Source organism: Pipistrellus kuhlii, unplaced genomic scaffold (assembly GCF_014108245.1).
Source record: "Pipistrellus kuhlii isolate mPipKuh1 unplaced genomic scaffold, mPipKuh1.p scaffold_m20_p_2, whole genome shotgun sequence".
In the NCBI taxonomy this organism is placed as follows: domain Eukaryota; kingdom Metazoa; phylum Chordata; class Mammalia; order Chiroptera; family Vespertilionidae; genus Pipistrellus; species Pipistrellus kuhlii.
Window position 1 is genome coordinate 104,086,414 of NW_023425515.1, and position 12,289 is coordinate 104,098,702.

Consider the following 12,289-nt stretch of genomic DNA (forward strand, 5'->3'; position numbering starts at 1 on the left):
TACTAGGAAGGAGCCTGAAAGAATGGCTACAGATGGTGACAACATTGCTGTCTAAGACCCTCATATCCTTGGAAACAAACTAATCACTAAGTGGGGATTGTAATCTCTGCTTTGTTTGACAATCTATGTAGGTAAACTATGAAGAGGGGAAAAGGAGACTAGACTTCGGGTGGTGAACACATGATACAATGTACAGAAGATATAGAATTATGCACTTGAAACCTATATAATTTTATTAACCAATGAAACCCCAATAAAATCAATAAAAACTACAATTCCATAAACTGGAAGCACAATCTGAATGTAGGTATTATTACAAACAGCAGGTGTTACAGAACTTCAGTACAGCCAATCATCTTGTCAACATGAGATGCTCAGCAGGCCACCCCACTGTTTTACACATTTTCATGACTTTTCACTGATCTTAGGTTAAAACTAGCAACCCCAGCATGACTCACAGGCCAATATCTTCAAATAGTTAGCTCTGTGATTTACAGAAAATGCTCTGGATTTTTGAGGAGGTTGATTCCAGAAACTTATTTGAAAGTTTCCTAAATGACATACACAGCTAAGATCAAGTCACCTAAAGACTCTTGAAAGTTTTTTCTCTACAGAGTATTTACCTGGTCAACCAAAGATAATCAAGAGAACAAATTCTCCTACCAGAGTATTAAACTTCAGCTCCTGTGGAGCAAGGTGAACAGTGACAACAAAATAACCCAGTGCATCCCCATTAAAATACCAATAGAATATTTCCCAGACCTAGAAAGAACTCTCCAAAAATCCATCTGGAACAAAAAAAAGACCTCAAATAGCCACAGCAAACCTGAGCAAGAAGAATAAAGTAGGTGGGATCTCAATAGCAGATTTCAAGCTGTATTACAAAGCCACTGTTCTCAAAACAGCTTGGTACTGGCACAAGAATGGACATATAGATCAATGGAATAGAATAGAGAATTTAGATATCAACCCAAACCACTATGCTCAATTAATATTTGACAAAGGAGTCATGAACATACAATGGAGTCAAGACAGTCTCTTTAATAAATGGTGTTGGGAAAATTGGACAGATATATGCAAAGAAATGAAACTAGATCACCAATTTACACCATAATAAAAAAACTCAAAATGGATACAGGACTTAAACATAAGACGGGAAACCATAAAAATACTAGAGGCATCCACAGGCAGCAAAATCTCAGACATATGCTGAAAGAACTTCTTCACTGATACTGCCCCTAGGGCAATGGAAGCTAAAGAGAAAATAAACAAATGGGACTACATCAAAATTAAAAGCTTTTTTACAGCAAAAGAAACCATCAACAAAACAACAAGAAAGCCAACTGTATGGGAGAACATATTTGCAAAAGTTATCACTGATAAAGGTTTAATCTCCAACATCTACAAACAGCTTAGTCAACTTAATAAAAGGAAGATAAATGACCCAATTAAAAAATGGGCAATGGACCTAAATAGAATCTTTTCAAAAGAAGATAGAAGGAAGGCCAAGAGACATGAAAATACACTCAAAGTCACTAATTATCTGAGAGACGCAAATCAAAACGACAATGTGGTACTATCCCACACCTGTCAGAATGGCTATCATCAACAAATCAACAAATGACAAGTGCTGGCAAGGATGTGGAGAAAAAGGAACACACTGCTGGTGGGGATGCACACTGGTGCAATTACTGTGGAGAACAGTATGGAGTTTTCTAAAAAAAAAAAAAAAAAAAAAAAAAAAAAAAGAAAAAAAAAGAAAAAGAAAAAGGAACTCCCATTTAACCTAGTAATCCCACTTCTAGGAATATATCCTAAGAAACTAGAAACACCAATCAAAAAGGATATATGCACTCCTATGTTCATAGCAGCACAATTTACAATAGCTAGGATTTGGAAAATAGCCTAGGTGCCCATCAGCAGATGATTGGATTAGAAAACTATGGTACATCTACACAATGGAATACTATGCTGCCATAAAAAGGCAGGAATTCTTACCATTTGCAGCAACCTGGATGAAATTGGAGAACATTATGCTGAGTGAAAGAAGCCAGTCAATAAAAGAAAAATACCACATGATCTCACTCATTTATGGATAATGAACATTATAAACTGATGAACAAAAAGATAGTTGCAGAGACAGTAAAGCATTAAACAGACTGTCAAATTACAGTGGGAAAGTTAGGGAGAGGTGGGGGAGATAAGAGATCAACTGAAGGACTTGTATGTATGCATATAAGCATAACCAATGGAAGCAAAACATTGGTGGGTAAGGGCATGTATGGAAGTGGAGTGGAGGGGGCAGGCAATGGTAAGATATGTACACATATAATACCTTAATAAAAATATGAAAAAATTAAAAAAAAATAATCCAGTGCAGGTATGTGAGAGAAAAGAGGTGCAGAAGAATCCAGACTGAGATTCTCTGACAAGTCTTCCTCATTTGAGAAACACCTGGTAGGCTGCCTGGCTCTGGGAAGCACTCCTGCCTGCTAGCAGCTGTGATATTAGCTGTGACACTAATTCTTTAGGCAGATGTTGCTACTTGCCCTCAGGCATGAATGGTGATGTTTCTGAAAAGAGGAGCGTGAGGAAGGTGGATCCTGTGTGTGCAGAGTAGGCTGACACGGGATTAACTGAATAGATGAGGCCTTGCTGCATGCTTGCACAGTTCAGCTGTGGATATAAATCATACACACACGAAAATACAGCCACATAAGAAGATAAATAGGTTCCAGGAAGACCCCCTGAGAGGATGATGAAATGAAGAAAAGGGTCATAAAGGGGGAGAGGAGTAAGTGAGATCTGGGATTGGTTTGATTGTTGACCTGGACCTGGTTTTGGATAAACATAAATCCATTTATTTAATTGGAGATGGGTTCTGGGAAAAGCCTCATGTGAGATAGTGGGAAAGTAGCCAAAGGCTTCCTTCTCCCAGCATTATGCTGTCCTCCTTGAGGAAATATGATTTTCCTTGTCTCTGCCTATTAAGTCTTCTCGGAGATGACGCCAGCTTTTCTGATGATTTGTCCAAAGCTGGTAAAAGATGTGCATCATTCTGATTCTCAAGGTATGACTCTGAATGTAGCGAGCTGTCAGATGTTCTGTTAGGGCATAGAAAGAAGGTGATGGAGCATTTATTCCATGCATACAGAAGGATGTGGTAAAATATCTCTTGAAAGTTATAATATCACTTTCTTGGTGAGAGAGTAAAAACAATAAAACTAAAGACAGACTATGCAGGTGTGTCTTAGCAGAAAGGGCAGGCCTATGAATGCCCAGTTTTCCATGGAGAGGCCCCCACCTCGTCTACCCCACAGGACACTGTGACACTGATGACAGTAGTCTTTGATTTCACCTGACCTAGGTGCTTCTCCTTCCCACTGCCTGAGAGTTTCTATGGAGCTAATTGTACACTATATTAAAGAAGCATAATTTGTTTGTGTACCTGAACACATGCATACTTGTCACCTGACCCGAATAGCACTGGTCTGAACTTCAGCCTCTCCTATAGCTGGAGGGATGTGTCACCTTTCTACGCCTTCCTAGTTCTACTTCTTCTTCCCCTCTCCCTTCTTTTCTTTTCCCTTCCCCCTCTGCCTCCTCTTCCTCTTCTTCCCATGTTTTTCTTTCTTCTTTCATTCTTCTTTCTTTCTTCTTTCTTTCTTCTTTCTTTCTTTCTTTCTTTCTCTCAATATATTTTTATTGATTTCAGAGAGGAAGGGAGAGATAAATAGAAACATCAATGATGAGAGAAAATCATTGATTAGCTGCCTCTTGCACACCCCACAATGGGAACTGAGCTTGCAACCCTGGCATGTGCCCTTGACTGGAATTGAACCCGGGACCCTTTAGACCTCAGACCAATGCTCTATCCAACAACTAGGGCCCATTCTTTTCTTTTCCCTTGATTTTTCAGGTGGAATTAAAATCTCCCACAGAGGAATTACTTCATAATTGGACAACTGAACCACAGGCTGTGTGAGGCTATGAGGCTGGCAGGGGGGTTAGTGAGGAACAACCAAATGACTGAACAAGCAGGTGTGTGGGGCAACCAGGCTGGTGGGAGGGCCATGAAGGGAAGTTGGGAGTTACCAGACTGGCAGACATGGGGCAGTGAGGAGGTGATTAGGCTGGCAGAGGGGGGAAGTTGGGGGCAACCTGGTTGGCATGGGGGTAGTTAGGGGCAACCAGGCTGGCAGGGGTGCAGTTAGGGATGATCAGGCCAATGGGCAGAGGCGGTTGGGGCAATCAGGCAGGCAGGCAGGCAAGAAGTAGGAGCCAGTAGCCCCAGATTGTGAGAGGGATGTCCGACTGCTGGTTTAGGCCTGATCCTAGGGCCTAAACCAGCAGTTGGACATCCCCTGAGGGGTCCTGGATTGGAGAGGGTGAAGGTTGGGCTGAGGGGACACCCCACCCCCATGCATGAATTTTGTGCACTGGGCCTCTAGTTTTTATAATAATACAATGGAACAGTTATAACAATATTTACACCTATAAAAGAGAAAGATGCAAATTGACTGTACATTTGTGATGTCCACCAACCAATCAGGAGTGAGTATGCAAATCAACCCAACAAAGATGGTGAGTTAATTTGCATATGCAGGCGCTGAGTGGCCAGGGGCAGGGCAGGACACTTGCACTGTGCCATGGCAACGATGTAGGCATTCCTCACCGCCCCAGGTGTTTTGGGCCTCTGGGCAGCGTGGGAAGGGGGAAAGGCAGCTCCTTGAGCAACTACCTCTAGTACAAGGGTGGCTATTAGGACAATAACCTCAGGACTGTGGGTCACCCCAGGATTATAGTTTTAATATTGGAGCATTTGTTTTAGCTTGAACTAATACTCAGAACCATACTATCTATCCAGAAGTGTTTCAAAGGAAATGAAAATACAATGGCAAATGCTTTAGGTAGGATATGCCAGTAAATGTAGTCCCCACCACTCCCTATGGCATTGTACCTATGGCTCCTATCATTTGGGTTCTGCAGTATCTTGACTTTGTGAGCACTGATGTGAAGGGTGAGAATGTGTGCATGGTAAGCCAGGTGAGGGAATTTAGACTTGACTCAATAATTGACATTGGAAGCCGTGATAAAAGTGGAACATAGTGGGAGCACATGGAAGTTCATCAGCTGCTCATTCCGGAGAGACAATTCATGTCTGAATTCCACTTTTACTTGGATGTGTGGATCTGCTTGCCATTTCATTTGGGGCTACAGGGTCCTCATCTATAAAAAGCATAGGCTTGTTGAGATGTTTTGAAGGACTCTTCTAACTAAAAACATTACTAGTTATAGTCTGTGGACATAAACAGCATAGGGAATAGGCAAGAATTCTAGTTGGGAAACAGTAAGTACATTTAAAAGTTTTCAAATATATGTGCAATAATGCCACTTATGACAATTTCAAATATATGTGCAAAAATGCCATTTATGGAATGACTTATTGGTTTATTAAATCCTGCCCACAACTTTATGCTATAAGAGACATTGATATGTGGTAAATTTCCTCCCATTTATTTATTCACACACATTTTTTTTTTTTTTTTTTACTTTGTCCAGCTAAGATAGGATTTAAGGTGACATTTCTTCCACTCTCCCTATTTATAACTATTTTTAAATTTATATGGAGAGCACTAGGTGGCAGTGTTGTATTTTTAGAAGATACCAATGATGGCTGAGATACTTTAAAATAATAATGTTTTCAATTTTAACTCATTTTTGAGTCTCATTTCTTCAGTGCTCAAAATGTGACAAGAGGCATTGGGATTTTGTTGTTGCTGTGGTTCAAGACAATAATTTCAGTAGCTTAGTAAAATAAAATGAAATAAAATAAAATAAATGTATCTTAGGGTATAAAAGAAATTTGAATTTTCCTTAAAAGGGAGTTTAGAATTCACCCTCAAAGTATTTAGAGAATTGACAGATTTTTTATTCTTTACAGAGGAGAGTGCCAAACCCATTATTAATCAGCCCTCTTTTTTCATTATATCTGTTTTTAGAGAAAAAAAATGAAAAGATTATACTAAACAGCAAAAACCAGTTTTACTCTTTACAACCATATAATTTGGGGAGAATAGAGAAGCTAATGTATTTGAGAGATAACTCTTTACAATAAGGAAAACCATCCAGGACATTGCTTTCTAGAGTGAGAGCAACTGTCAGAAAGAAAGAGAAGTACATTAGACAAGAATTTTATCTGGATGACAGTGAGAAGTGCAGACTCAGCTCTTCCACAGACACTGGTTCTAGAAATTGTCAATTTAGTGGAAAGTTGTTTGCTCATTGATCTAGGTTGTTTTTTGTCACTACATACTGTTCTATTGACATCAGGCAAATGGAGGCAGAAAAGGGGATGGATGATATGGTGCTAGTCTTATTTGTTCAGTAATTTATGTCACAAGTCATCACCTGCTGAGAAATTCACACCCTGCCAAAGCTGCAGACTGCCTGGGAGGTAGTTCAATGTCTCTGTTGGGTCCCAGGCTCTGCGAGGGCACCCGATTTCCAGGGCTTTGACTTGTGCATCTGTTAAATGGCGTCTCCAGTATTTCAAGATTGTTTTGAGGACCCAGTTAGTAAAGATTAAAACAAGTAAAGTACAGTGATTGGAACAGTAACTATTATCATGGTTCTCCCTCGTTTCTTTTTTTCCTTGTTTAAAGTATTACATATAGTAATACATGTATCTCTTTTTTTTACTTGAAACAACCCTGTCACCCCACCTGAATGACTAACCAGTTAGTAGTTTAGATGCAAAAGTCAACTCAGACCTCTAAAATACTCATAATTATATTTTAATTAATGAACACATATATCTTTTTCTGTTTATAATTATTTTAATAGCAAATTCACAACTTTTTCTCACTCAGAATAAGTCACCATCCTTTTATAAAGCCATGTGAGCCTCTTCTTCACAAATGAAAAAAGCAGAACAAATAAATTAAAACCCCAACATGTGAAGCAACAGATTCCACAAATGACTTAATTTTGTAATAAATGCTCTTAAATGCTCAGGCTTAGATGTTCAAATATTCTTATAAGATAAGAATATAAATATAGAAATTTAGTTTTGATTTGACTTCCCAGATATTAAATTTTTAGATGTAAATCCTAGGTAAGCATAAATAACTTTCATTTACTTTGTCTAATTGAACAGGTAAAGTTTGAAGTGACACCATAGAGTCTACTGTGCTAGAAACTATTTACGAAATATGTTTTGTAAATAGTGTCTATTGTATTTACAACTTTATTGTTTCATATATACAAATTTGTATTTTTGCTAGATTTGTTAGCTTTTGTTTAGATATCATATTAAATTGTGACAAGAATCCTTAATTCTTAATGTCAGAAGCATTGGGTTTTGTTGTTGTTCAAGATAATAATTCCAATAGATTTCATATATACTTTCCTCTAAATGGATAGCTCCTTGTTCCTAGCACCAGTTTCTGTGAAAGGGGTAAGGCCCTTCACCGTCACACAAGAGAACACACACTCTTAAGTTTTTGGTCTCATCTACTTCTCCTCCTTTCAATTTAGTGGAAAGTTGTTTGTTCATTGATCAAGGTACTCACGTTTACTCTAGAAAGCAATGCCTTGGGTGTTTTCCCCTTGAGTTCAGAAGGTGTTTGCTTGTAAGTGTCACAAAAATGCTGGGAAGATACTCAGCTCAAGCAGCTGGGATGGGAAGACAGGACCCTTTGTTACGGAAGAGACTGGGAGCAATGCTACTGTGGTGAGGAGAAATGACGATGATGATGAATGCCAACTACTCTCCTGAAAGCCCTTCTAAATCAAAGGCTTACCGAGTACCTAGCGTGTGCTGGACATCAGGTCTACATCAATGTTCCTGGGTCAGAGCAGTGGTTCTCTACAGGGAATAGTTTTTTGATGTTTTTATTTTTAAATTTTATTTTTTTTTTAAATTTACCTTTATTGTTGAAAGTAATACAGATGTACACTCCCCCCCCACCTGCCCCCCATTAATTCTTCTTGCCTACCCTTCTTCCCTGGGCCCTTCATCACACTATTATCTGTGTCCATGGGTTTGCATCTATGCATATAAATTCTTTGGTAAATCTCTTCCCACCCACCCATCCCCACCTTACCTCTGAGATTCATCAGTCGTTCCATGCTTCTATGTCTCTGGATATATTTTGTTCACTAGTTTATCTTGTTCTTTAGATTTCACATATGAGTGAGATCATGTGATACTTGTCTTTCAGACTAGCTTATTTCACTTAGCATGATACTCTCCATGTCCCTCCATGCTATCTCAAAGGGTAAAAGATCCTTCTTTTATATTGCTGCATAGCTTTTTATGGCATAAATGTACCAGAGCTTTTTTTTAATCCACTCATCTTTCTAATGGGCCCTTTGGGTATTTCCAGATCTCAGCTATTGTAATTTGTGCTACCATGAACATAGAGAGTGCATATATTCTTTCTGATTGGTATTTTGGGTTTCTTAGGATATATTCCTAAAAGTGGGATCACTGGGTCAAATGTATAATAAGTTCCATTGTTAATTTTTTGAGGAGTGACTGCACCAGTCTGCATTCCCACCAGCAGTGTATTAGTGTTTCCTTTTCTCCACATCCTTGCCAGCACTTGTCATCTGTTGATTTGTTGATATTCATTCTAACAGGTGTGAGGTAAAACCTCATTATTTTAATTTGCATTTCTCTGATGATTAGTGACTTTGAGCATCTTTTCATATGTCAATTAGCCACCTGCATGTCTACTTTGGAGAAGTGTCTATTTAGGTCCTTTGCCCATTTTTAAGAGGATTATTTGTCTTCCTTTTGTTAAATTGTATGGATATTATCCTTATATATTTTGGATATCTTTTATATGTCATAAGTTGATGGTCTAGTTTCATTTTTTTTTTGCATGTACTTGTCCAATTTTCTCAACACTATTTATTGAAGGACTATCTTGACTCTCCATTGTATGCTCTTGCCTCCTTTGTCAAATATTAATTGAGTGTAATGGTTTGGATCAATTTCTGGTGCCTCTGTTCCATTGCTGGATATTCCCATTTTTGTGCCAGTATCGGGCTGTTTTGATTACAGTGACTTTGTAATATAATTTGGCAATTATATTACAGTGACTTTATAATATAATTTGACTTATGTTATTGTGATCCCTCCAATTTTGTTCTTATTGCTCAAGATTGCCTAGGCTATTCAGGGACTTTTTGGTTTAATATACATTTTTGGAGTATTTATTCTAATCTGTACAGTATGCTATTGATATTTTAATAGGGGTTGCATTAAATCTATAGATCGTTTTGGGTAGTATGAACATTTTAATTCTACCAATTTATGAACATGGTATATTCTTCCACTTATATCTTCTATCTCTTTTTCCCTGTAGTTTTCTGAGTACAGGTCTTTTACCTCCTTTGTTAAGTTTATTATTATTTATCTTGACTTTTTGTTGCAATGGTAAATTATATTGCTTTTTAAGTTTCTCTTTCTGAGAGTTTATTATTGGTGGATAAAATGCCATGAATATATGAATGTTAATTTTATATTCTGCTACATTGTTGATTTTATTTATTAAGTACAGTAGTTTTTTGTTAAAGTCTTTAGGATTTTCTATGTAGAATATTGTGTCATCTACTAATAATGGCAGTTTTACTTTCTTCTTTCAAATTTGGATGCCTTTTATATTTTTTTCTTATCTGATTGCTGTGGCCAAGACTTAAAGTGCTATCTACGTATATAAAAGCCCAATATGCAAAGTGTCCCCTCGGGAGTTTGATTACTTGCTATGATATGTGCTGACCACCAGGAGTGGTGCAGAATAAAGGGAGGCTCCAGCTGGCAGCCAGCAGCTGCTAGGGACCCTACCTGTGCATGAATTTCATGCACTGGGCCTCTATTGTTGAATAAGAGTGGTGAAAGTGCATATTCCTTTCTTGTTCCTATTCTTAGAAGAAATGGTTTTAGCCTTTTCTCATTGAGTATGTTGTTGGCTATAGGTTTTAAACTGGAGCAATTTTGTCTTTCCTCTCCTCGACCTTGTGGGACATTTGACAATGTCTGGAACCTTTTCAGTTGAGTTATTCTGTGGGAAGAGGAACTATTGACATCTAATACATACAGGTTAGGAATGATGCTAAACACCCTACAATGCACAGAGCAGTTTCCACAACAAAGAATTATATAGCCTCAAATGTCAATAATGTTGTGGTAGAAAAACACTGGCTTAGAATGAGCAACACCACTGTGGATTCCAGACCCTGTTGTATGGGTTAAGACTGTGAAATGATAATAATATACCTGGGCCTCAGGTAAGCACTTAAGAATGCTTATCTAAAAAATACACTTTTTTTTTTTTTACTTTTTTGCTCTTTTTATCATTGTATGTATAAAAAAAATGAAAGCTCAGAACTTTTTAAGGCTTTTTAAAGGGCTATTTTGGAAGACTTCAATTATCTTCTAAAGAAAATTATACAGATGAAATGTTGTGTACTATTACCATTACATAATTACTCTAACATGGTCTGAGCTGTCATTCTGAATGAGCCTGTGAGAAATAATTGTGTTTTGTTAACATATAAAAAAAGAGAGAATGGTTTTCTAAAACCATTGTTCAGCTCTAGTTGGTTTGGGTCAGTAGATAGAGCATCGACCTGCAGACTGAAGGGTCCTGGGTTTGAATCCAGTCAAGAGCACATGTCCAGATTGTAGGCTTGATCCCTAGTAGGGGGCATGCAGGAGGCAGCCCACTAATGATTCTGTCTCATCATTGATGAATTTATTTATCTTTCCCTCTCCCTTCCTGTATATGAAATCAATACAAATATATTAAAAATATTTTAAAACCAGCGTGCAATTGTGGATGTACTGCTAGGAATGCACTGCGGATATGCTGGTGAGGACAAAGCTAGAAGCAGTTGAATCAAATCATAATTTGAATCCGTGAAAAACTTGAGTGGGCTAAGCTCTGTGAGGAGTGCAGCCTGGTTTCTAGGAGCAGAAGGTAGAGAGGTAGAGATGGGCATGAGTCAGGTCAAGGAGGTCAAGAAGGCCCCTGTGGCTGGGGGGCCCATAGGAGGAGATACTGAAAGGTACAGATGGGGAGGCAGGTGGGACCAGCCATGTTATAAATTTAGATCTTTATCATAAGGGCACTAAGAATCATTAAATTAATCAGAAGCATAAGGTACAGTTTTTCTGTTTTTTACATAATCACTCTGGTTGCAGAATGGAAAGTAGATTGGGGGAGGGGAGTAATTTTGTTGTTCTTATTCCCATTATATAAATGATAGCCCATGACTCCACAAACAGGTTTTTAAGATGAAGGAGAGGCCTGTCTATAGCATCCTGGGGTGTGAGGCAGGCTTCTTAATCAGATTGATGAAACCAATGTGAAAATTCTAATAGTGGTGTCCTGAGGATACAGTGAAGTCTGAATTGGGAAAAGTAGGCCAAACTCCCAAATCCATGGAATTAGATAAAAAGCATAAAAAGCACTAAAGCAGGGAATTCAGTGATGGAGAAATACGCACAGGGCAGGAAGAAGGGCCTGGCACACTTTCTGGGACTCTCCATGGACACCCTTCTTGCAGTGCAAGCACCCTTCCCGCAGATGCCTTCTCTCTAAGGCATCAGAGTCTTCTTGGGTTTGATCAACAAATTCTCTTAACTAGTTCTTGCAGATTTCCAGTGTGGGATGTGAATTTCCCAAATACCATTCTAGTTGGCATCATCCCCAATGTACCATTGCAGTTTCTGGCCATGGTGTCACCAGGATCCCAGTATTTATTGTTTAAGATTCTCTAGATTTCCTGCTAAGGTAGGTTGCTGGGATACCTGCTGGAATATGGGGTATCAGTGTTGGGAGAAGTAGGCAGTTGGAAAGACAAGCTGAGTACCTATGGAAGGGACAGCGGAATAGAAATGCCAGAGGGCTGACGATCTCATTACCCCAGAGGTATTTACTGAAACAAGAATGAATTTTCCCACAACTGTGATTCAGCTTCACCCATGTTCCTCTGTTTCAGGGTTTCTTCTTCTATGCCATTCTGTCTGTCCAATAATCCTGGCCTCACACTCTGGTTTTGTTTGTTTTGAAGGAGGGCATTTAGAGTCCTCGGATATCAGTATGGGTGTCCTCACAAGCAGGGGCAGCATGCAAGATGCACAGGAAGCATCATGCCCCCATGACGTCTACATGAATGATGCTCCTGGGTGGTTCAGGCACAATCTACACAGCCACACACAGCAGCTCAATCCTGAGGCCTTCTGAGGGCTCTCAGTTCAACCGGAAGCACATCC